We start from the raw sequence: 10,705 nt of genomic DNA, 5'->3' as shown, positions 1-10,705 counted from the left end.
GATATAATCTCCTACTAAATGACGAATAAAAAATAGCTTGTTAACACATGAAAATAAAATGCCAGGAGTTGTTGCCTTTCTATCAAATTTTACAAAGAAAATATGTAAACTTACCATTTTCTCTAACATAGAAGCAACTTGTATTAGATACCTTTGTGATGTAAAATGGAAGTGCCTCATGTATTCCTGAGTAGAAAATGGTGCTTAACAAGGAAAACACATGACTCAATGTTGAAATAATGCCATCCCTTGTAATGTCATTTTTTTTCCAACATGATATGTGCAATTTCAGATTACAATGATGTCTGAAGTGCCAGGAGTTAGAGTTATTTTCTTGGTTCATTCTAAAGATTGTAAATAGTACTGATAATTTTGTTTCTAAGCTGTAAGTAACAGAGAAGGGTTAAAAAAATTTTTCAAGCAGGTATAGTAGAATGTGAAAAAAAGAATCATGAATACAAAGGCATTGCAAAAGCTATTTAGACAAGTGTAATCATTGTAGTTTTGGGCTTTCTGTTTATTATCATTTATTTATTCTCCATCCCTTATTCAGTTTTAATAATATCGTTTTTCTTCAGTTTGCTCCATTGCTTCAGAATTCTGCCTAGACTATCTAATTAAACTATACAGCTACATATAGAGTTTTTAATCAATAAATAACATCTTTTCCCATTCTGTCATAAAAATAATGACATCTTGAAATATGCAGGCAAATGGATGGATCTAGAAAAAACCATATTGAGTGAGGTAACCCAGACCCAGAAAGACAACTATAATATGTACTCACTCAGAGTGACTTTTAGACATAAACTAAAAAAAAAATCAGCCTACAGTCCACAACCTCAGAGAAGCTAGAGAACAAAAAGAATCCTAAGAGAGCTTTATATGGGTCCACCTGGTAGGAGAAAAAGGCAAGATCTCCTGAAATACATTGGGACAGGATAGAAAGGGGAGGAAGGAAAAGGAGTGGGGAAAATGTATAGCTCAGTAAAAGCAATAAAAGGAACATTTTTAGCAAATATTTGCTTCTTCCTATTTTAAAGTTTTTCTGATTGTAAGGTTTGGGACAAGAAGACAGGAAAATAGATTTCAGATTAAACCTCATAATCTGTTGTCTAATTGAGGAGGGTTTAATGAATTATATTTTTGATGAGTAGTAAGTATAGATCAACTGCTCTTTGAGAGCAAGTGAAGTAAATATACAGTCATTTATTAGCCAGACTATAAACATGGACATTCAAATATTATTAAATAAGTGAGTTACTATGTTTTCAATCTGTATTTTTGGTGCTTTCTGCTAACTGACATTCACTTTTTAAATTTGTTTATATGACGTGCTGGACCAATTACAGACAAGTGAAAGGAATAAAATAATAACATTTATTGAAGTTCTCACATTTATATACTTACTTATTGATTATATGGCTAGGATATTCGTTTTGGTTTGACAGTTAAATATGAATCAATATTTTTGTTTGTTCAATAAATAAGTAATGCCAATTATCAGATTGTTAAGCAATTAGTCTGGTATTAAACTATTAGTATTTAAAGTATGGTGTTAATATTGGTTTTTGAACCAAAAACCCTATTCTATCTTGTATCTGTTAATTAGAAAAAAACCCTACAGTATAATGTGACAACTCATTTTACAGAGATATTAACATACAGTTACTATTACATGATGTAATCTTACAGAGGATTCAGGTCAATTGGAATTACTTCAGGGCAGTGATTTCTATTATTTCCAGTACTTCAAGAACTGATAGTCTCCAAGAATGTGAGTTGGGATACTTATCTTGTCACGATGTCAGTTGCTAGAAAAATTTCTTGATATAATTTGTGTGCACAACATGATGAAATTCATAAATGATTTTTTCAAAGAATAAAAATATGTATCAGCCTGCCTCTATTAGGGGAGTTAGTCTCATGTCCAGTTAGCCCTAATAAAAGAAAGTACATTAATGCTAATGTTGTAAGCATGACTTCATGGTGAGGGGTCACATTTCATAATCTTGATGTTAAATATTTTCCAGAGAAGTTAGAAGTAAGGGATTATATATCAGAGTAAGGTCTATAGCCTTTGCTATAGATATCAACATGGATAGTTAAAACAATGATGAGTAGTTTTGTATTCTGTATTTGAACTGGTAACATATTAGTCTTCAAAGGAAAGCGTAAAGAACTTGGGGGATGAATTGATGTATTGGTTAACCTTCTATCTCATGAGAAACATCTCTGAACTCACTCTGGTTTGAAAGTAGAGGCATATTGAATTCATAAATGTCTCAACATGATTGCATGACTGGCAGCAGCTTCTCTGCATGATTACAGATTCAAATTATATGAGTATAATAGGAAACCTTTCTTCCTCTAGTTCTATGAAGGCACAGTTTACAAATAGATTCTGTATATATTTATAGTGTGTAATGAGATGTTTTATATATGTGAATATATAAAATACAAAAGTATAAAAATGTAAAATATATGTGCATTCTGTAAGCTAACTAGCACAGTTGCCACCCATACTGATTTAGAAAATGAATGGTGAAGTGCGCCACTTACTAATTTTCATGTAGGCCCTACTATTAGTAACAGTCACTTCACTGTGCCATGAATCTCCAGAAATTATTCATTCTGTCTAATTATGCTTCTGCCCCTTTGACAAATATCTCCAATTTCACCTTTCCATCCCATCCCATTTATTTATGATCTGTTGTTATACTTCTGCTTCTATGAGTGTAGAGTCTCTAGATTCCATGCCGACTTATATATTTCAGCATTTGACTCTCCATGTTTCTTTAATTCAGTTAGCACAATGACTTCTAGTCTTATTCTTGGTAAAAGAAAAATAGGATTCCTGTTCTTTGAAGGGGAACAAAGAATAGTACATGTGTGTCACAGTGTCTGTCTGTCTCTCTCTCTGTGCATGTGTTTTATCCACTCATCCATTATTTAACACATCTTATTTACACATATTGCTCTTTATCTGTGAATGTTACTTTTTCTGGATAAATATTTTTTAAATTAGAATTGCTATATCATATAATATTTCTAGATTTAAATTTTAAAAATTAATTTTATTATTATTAATGTGATTATATATATATGAGTATGGCCAATGTATACTTGATATGTGTGTGCGTGTATGTTTACATGTATGCGCACATAAAGTAACACAGTCTTGTGTATATTGGAGGTCAGAAGACAATGTTCTGGGTCCTGCTCTCTCATTTTCTACTTTATTTTTTTGAAACAGGGTCTCGTGCTAAGCCTAAATCTAGTCTGAAAATCCCCAAGCTCAAGTGATCGTTTATTTCCACCTTTCACAACACTGTAGGTATAGACACACACAGATACAATTAGCTTCTTGTTTGAATGCTGGAATCTGAGCACAGATACTCACAATTGCACAGTGAATGCCTTTACTAGTCAAGCTATCTCTCTAGCCTGATATTTCCAGTTTTTAGTCTATTCCATTGCTCTTCATCCTTTTATTTCTCTGCCTACAACCTCTTTATCATTTGTGGTGATGAGAATCAAATATAGGGTCTCACTTATCTGTAGTTTGTCAGGGTCCAGTGTTAGCCTGCACCTAAATTATTTCTCTAGACCAGACCCCAAGATAAACGATCTCTCTGGACTGGAGTGGAAGGACAGGAATAAAGACACACCTCCCATGTCTTTATTGGGAGGGAGATTCTCAATGATCCCTCGTAAAATCTTGAGTTCACATCTTGAAAAATTTCTCTCGTTTATTCTCTAAACAGTCTTATATATCAAAGTCTAAATTGAGGGGGGAAATGCATTAACATTCTGTTTCCTAGGTAGCCATGTGAATGGCTTTTAGTAACGTACACAACTACCTCTGCTTGCTCTTTCATGTCTTTTTCGTCACTATGTTAGCTGTCACATAGGCTGAATTAGAACCTCTGTTTGGGCATCCTTGAAATTACAAAGAAAGGAGCAAAACAACATCCTGACCCTTTGTTAGGACAGCAACAGCCAGTCTGAAAGGTTATGTGACAACTTCAAGAGTGTCCTATGGCTTGGGATTCTGATTGCCATATCATGTAGAAATATGGGCCTACGATCTATTCTCTATTATTAATTTTAATAAAACCTGTGCTTCTGCAACAGGACAGATAATTATGCCTGGCTTGGGCAAAGACCTCTTCATATACCCAAATTTTCCTGTCTCTGGAACAGGCATTCATATATGCAAGCTCCTGTCTTAGGTATTTGGCTTCACACTTGTCATTGACTGCTAATCTCTATGAAGAAAAGAGATTAGTGGAGAGAGACACTCTTGGCCTCTGTGTTTTTGAGCCTACTTTTTTGTCAGGAAAAATTATAATGCTTTATGAATAATCATGCTCCTAAAGGATATAGTCTCCTATTTAAAGGAGAAAGGACTAGCTGAGTTGAAAACATTTTTTAGCTAGTTTAGAACACCTCTTAAATCTTTCATGTTGTATCAAAATCTAAAATTTTTAACATATGCATTAAGCCCAAACATTTAGAGTGTGTCAAACCTTTCTCAACCTCTTTTTTTAAATTTATTTATTTATTAAAGATTTCTGCCTCCTCCCCGCCACCGCCTCCCGTTTCCCTCCCCCTCCCCCGGTCAAGTCCCCCCTCCCTCATCAGCTCGAAGAGCAATCAGGGTTCCCTGACCTGTAGGAAGTCCAAGGACCGCCCACCTCCATCCAGGTATAGTAAGGTGAGCATCTAAACTGCCTAGGCTCCCCCAAAGCCAGTACGTGCAGTAGGATAAAAAACCCATTGCCATTGTTCTTGAGTTCTCAGTAGTCCTCATTGTCCCCTATGTTCAGCAAGTCCGGTTTTATCCCATGCTTTTTCAGATCCAGGCCAGCTGGCCTTGGTGGGTTCTTATAAGCATTTACAAACATTATCATGTCAGTATCATAATGTTTTAGCATTTTTGGTCAATACCAGCTTTTTTTAAATGTCTTATAAGCATTTACAAATATCATCAGTCAGTACCATAATTTTCAACATTATTGGTCAATACCAACTTTTACAACTATCATCAGATCAGTACCATAATTCTCAGCATTATTGGTCAGTATGAACTTTTTCAGATATTATTAGGTCGGTACCATAATTTATAGCATTATTGGTTAATACCAACTTTTCTCAACATCTTATATACAAATATTATTAGGTCAAATCCAGTAAGAGTACAATGGCATTGTTGTTATCAAATACCAGTTCCAGTCTCTTAGCAGTAGTTAAACCATTAGTCTGCCCACTTCTTAAGTGAAGAGGGGTTTTAGTCATTTTTTATTTTGAGTCTTTCTTTCCCTAAAGGGAAAGCTTAAGTCTTCATTCTCAGGTTCAATATTTTATTGAAAATGAGCTTTTTGTCTCAAAGATTAAAACAGTTAGATGGTCTGTCTGCATTTAGCTCCAAAGCAAACAGGATTCAAACTGCAAAAAAATTGTAGTCACTGTGGTCAGGCCAAGTCAGCAGATCTCTGTGTGTGTCCCAAATGTCTGGAAGCAGCTTAACATCTGTTCCTCAGTGCAGAATGGCACCTTGAAGGGTAGAGTGGCAGTAGCAGGTCTTGTGATCAGGCCCACCTCTCTGTGGGGGATGGGGAAGACTGGATCATGGACTCTTCTCCAACTTCTTCCTCCAACTCCTCTATGGGGTGTTTGCAGCTATTATGTCATCAGGTCTGCTCCTCCTTTACTGTATATACAGTCATCTCATTTAGCTTTATTTTCTTTCTGTGAACAAAAACACACACAAATCCTTGATCCCAAATTAATATAGGTTGGGTCATTTTATAATTCATTGCAAGGGCTTTTTTGGGAAAGGACAGCCATAAAAAACATTTTTTTAAAAATAAAACTGCTGTAGAGTAAGTTTTGTACTGAATACATATTTACCATAGCTGATTCACAATTAATATACTGTACTTGCTGATTATTGTGCACTCTATCTGTAGATCTATACTCCACTCAGTTGAGTACCTGTTTGGCAACTTCTATAAGCTCTCTGTTGGAAATTGGCTCATTGTTCCCTTTAATAATTTTACTTAGTGGATCAATATCTCCCATAAAAATATTATAAGTAAGGGTTTAACTATTGTATATTGAATTAAAAGTTTATAAGCTATCCTCCTCTTAAGTTGTAAGTCTCATTAGCTGATGGGAAAATAGAAAAAAAAAGCATACTTAACTAATGATGTTGGCCTAATTTGACATCAACATGTAACAGAATGAAAACAGATCCATATTTCTCTCTATGCCCAAAACTCAAGTTTAAATTAATCGAAGACCTCAACATAAAACCAACCACACTGAACCTCACAGAAGAAAAAGTTAGAAGTATATTTGAACGCATTGGTACATCTCAGACACAATTTCAGTGGTACAGACATTGTGAGAAACAATTAACAAATCAGATCTCCTGAACTGAGAAGCTTTTGTATAGCAAAGGACATAGTCAACAAGACATAATATCAGTTTATAGAATTGAAAAAATATCTTTACTAATCACTCTTCCACTCCAAAAACATATGAAAAACTCAGGAAATTAGTCATCAAAAGAACAATTAATCCAATAAATATATATGGAACAGATCTAAACTGAAATCTCTGAATAGATGAACTTAAAATTACCGAAAGACACTAAAAAATGATTAAACATAACATCCTTAAACATTAGAGAAATGCAAATCAAAACTACTCTGAGATTCCATCTTATCCCTGTAAGAATGACCAAGATTAAAAATACTGTTGACAACTTATGCTGAAGAGAATGTGGAATAAAGAAAAATAAAAACTCCTCCAGTGCTAGTGGAAGTGCAAACAGGCACAACCACTTTGGATCCAGTATGGCAATTTTTCAGAATATTAGACAATAATCTTCCTCAAAACTCAGCAATAATACTTCTGGGCTATACACAAAAGATGCTCAACCATACTATAAGGACATGTGTTCAACGATGTTCACAGTAGAATTATTTTGTCATAGACAGAATCTGCAAACACCCAAAATGTACCTTTTTTACACCAATGATAAATGAGAGACATCATTCTTTACAATAGCCATAAATACCATAAAATATTTGAGTAACTAGTCACATGAATGGAAAAACCTATATGATAAGAACTTTAAATCTTTGAAGAAAGAAATTTAAGACATCAGAAAATGGAAAGATCTCTTATTCTCTTGGGAAAGTAGAGCCAACATAGCAAAATAACAATCTTAGTGAAATCAATCTACAGACTCAATGCAAATGCCTATTAAAATTATAACAAAATTTATCACAGACCTCGAAAGAAGAATCCATAATTTTATAAGAAAAAATAAAAACTCAGGACAGCCTAAACAATTTTAAAATTCTCTACAATCAAGGAACTTTTGAATGTATCACAATCTCTGACTTTAAACTTCACTACAGAGCCACAGTACTGAAAACTGAAACAGATTTTTGACAAAGAAGCAAAACTGTGAAATGGAAAAGAAACATATTTAATCTGCTTATTTATTTTTAATTGTTCTGAAGCTGTAGTTCCCTGAGGCTAACTTACTCTGCAAACGTGTCTTTCTGCTTCTAGGGGAAGCTAGGCTGCACAGTAGGGAGTAGGAAGTCTCTCTCCAAACAGCTATATATATGAAAGCATAAACTGAGGGGGGAAATACATTAACATCTGTTTCCTAGGTAACAGGGTGGATGACTTTTAGTCACATCCACAACTACCTGTGCTTGTTAAGTCTCCTCTTTTTGGTCAGTATGCTAGTTGTCACATGACTGAATTAGCACATCTTTTCAGGCATGCTCCAAATTACAAAGAGAGGAGCAAAGCAATATCCTGACCCTTTGTTAGGGCAGGGACAGCCTGTCTGAAAGGTTATGTGACCACTTAAGATGTAGCCTATGGCTTGAGATCCTGGCTGCCATATCATGTAAAATATGGGCCTATAGTAGTTTTGTTTCATTGAGCTACAAACCATTCTATATTTGTTAATTTTTAAAGTACTTCCATGAATTTTTTTGTCTTCCTGAATAAGTATACCAATTCATATTCATATCAAGTCTTTTAAAATCCACCAAAACTTGGTATCTTTAAAAAAATTTAAAGTTTTTGAAGTAAAAGTATAATTACCACATTTCTTTTTCCTTTCCTCCCCCAACAGTTCCCAAGCACCTTCCCTTGTTATCTTTGAAAACTGTGAGGTGATATTTTACTATGGTTTGAAGTTATGATCCCCTGAATATTAGTGTTGCTTCGCACTTGCTTATTTATAAATGCAGGACTTTACGTTAATACAATTAACAATTTATCATTTCTCCTGTTTCTTCTCTCAGGTAGCACTGACAAAAAGGTCAATGGAAGGAGTGAATCAGTCCGTGGTGTCAGAGTTTGTGTTCCTGGGACCAACTCTTGGGACATCCAATTATTCCTTTTCGTGTTCTCCTCTACATTTTATGTAACAAGCATGACAGGAAACTCCCTCATCGTGTTCGCTGTGGCTTCTGACCCTCACTTACACTCTCTCATGTACTTTCTGTTGGCTAACCTCTCCTTCATCGACTTGGGTGTTTCTTCTGTTGTGTCCCCCAAGATGATTTATGACTTATTCAGAAAATACAAAGTTATCTCCTTTAGAGGCTGTGTCATTCAAATCTTCTTCATTCATGTCATTGGTGGTGTGGAGATGGTGCTACTCATAGCCATGGCTTTTGACAGATATGTGGCCATATGTAAGCCTCTCCATTACTTGACCATTATGAGCCCAAGGATGTGCATCTTGTTTTTAGTGGCTGCCTGGGTGGTAGACCTTATTCACTCTCTGGTTCAACTGGCTTTTGTAGTAAACTTACCTTTCTGTGGACCTAATGTGTTGGACAGCTTCTACTGTGACCTTCCTCGATTTATCAAACTTGCCTGCATAGACACTTACCAACTGGAATTCATGGTCACAGCCAACAGTGGATTTATCTCTGTGGGCTCCTTCATCATACTGATCATTTCCTATATTGTCATCATAATCACTGTACAAAAACACTCGTCAAGTGGTTCCTCTAAGGCTCCGACCACTCTCTCAGCTCATATCTCTGTGGTGGTCTTATTCTTTGGTCCATTGATATTCTTCTATACCTGGCTTTCTCCTTCAACACACCTGGACAAATTTCTAATGAATTTTGATGCAGTTATTACTCCTTTTCTGAATCCTGTGATATACACACTCAGAAATCAGGAAATGAAGGTATCAATGAAGAGAGTATGCAGACAGCTAGTTAGTTATAGGAAAACTTCTTAAACTGATGTGCTAAAGACTGTCTTCAATGAATGTAGAAAGTAGAAACCTATTGTTCATCAACCTCAGAAAGATCTTTATATTTATGTATATGTATATAGATATCACACATATATAAATTATGTATATATCTTTGTCTTTCTCTATATATCTATATATTCTCCTGCTTAGTCTGGATTAACAATCTCTCCTGAAAGCAGTGAATCACATGTATTTATAAAGCAAAGATTACAATAATCTTGAACTTACATTCCTAAGGAATAATGTTTACTTTGAAGTAACTGATACTTAAGGCCTTTAGAACAAGGAGACTTTCTCTCTCTCTTTTTTACACTTGTTTTATTTGTTGAGAATTTCATGCATGAACATTGAATTTTAAAAGTTCCATTCTTCTGTCTCCCCCCTCCATTCATTTCTGGCCCCTCTCATTTCTTTTCTTACTTATGACTTCTTTAATTTTAAATATATTCAAGTATATATTTTAAAACAATAAAATATAAAGAAAATATTAAACCCACTTAATGTTGCCCATATGTATATGTGTTTACTATACATTGTCTCAAATGCAGGAATTTCTTGATGCCTTTACTGCTTTTCTTATAAAGCTTTATTCTACTGAACCATTTGTCTGTCTCCTGTAGTTTGGATGTGTTACCTATTTGGAGTTTTTCTGCTTTGTAAGAGGATTCAACTCAAGAGAACACACACAGGGGTATAATGGATGCTTGTTTTGTGTAGAAAACTTGTAAGCCATTTTGGAAAACCAACAAGAAACTAAGTAAACATGACTTTTCTGTCAGATTAGCGTTATTCTATTCACACATCAAATTTCTATTTATTTGTATTTATTATTTCTTTTTTCTTAGTGTATTTCCATGGTACTGTGAAACTCAAGAAAAAATGTATGATATTTGAAAGGAGGAATTGAAACAACATATATGTTCACTTTGTGAGTTGGTAAATAGGTACTAAGATACTGCATGTGTTGCTACAAGTACTCTGTGATATGGAAGTAAAACCATCCCTGAAGATTTTCTGTGCTTTTATAGATCTCACAGTTCAGTTCCTCCAGGTCCCAGTCATTTGTAGGTCATCGCCACTGTGATGAGTGTCACAAGGCACACACTCACCTGCATCATCAAATTTGGTGCACTGAGACCGACAAAGCACAGTTAATCCTTGCTCTTCGCTACATGACATTTTCATTTCCATTTTTCTGGCTTGAAGTGTGCAGTATGAGGTTAATTGGGATCAGACTTAACTGCACTACTAAATGACTTTCGTATTCATAAAGTCTTGTTCACATAAGTAGCCACTGTACATTCTTATGTTCGTTGTTCTTTACTGAGAAACCTGTGAGTGGTTAGAGCCAGTTCTATCATTTGTTCATTAAATGAATAATTTTTA

The 10,705-nt window shown here is 34.8% G+C and overlaps 1 pseudogene; it reads left to right on the top strand.

Moving 5' to 3' along the window:
* Nucleotides 1-8,366: 8,366 nt before the first annotated feature.
* LOC142844950 (olfactory receptor 4F3/4F16/4F29-like) lies at nucleotides 8,367-9,301 on the top strand (annotated as a pseudogene).
* The last annotated feature ends 1,404 nt before the right edge of the window (nucleotides 9,302-10,705 follow it).

This window comes from Microtus pennsylvanicus, chromosome 2 (genome assembly GCF_037038515.1).
Source record: "Microtus pennsylvanicus isolate mMicPen1 chromosome 2, mMicPen1.hap1, whole genome shotgun sequence".
Taxonomy (NCBI): domain Eukaryota; kingdom Metazoa; phylum Chordata; class Mammalia; order Rodentia; family Cricetidae; genus Microtus; species Microtus pennsylvanicus.
This window is presented reverse-complemented; position numbering and strand designations above follow the sequence as displayed.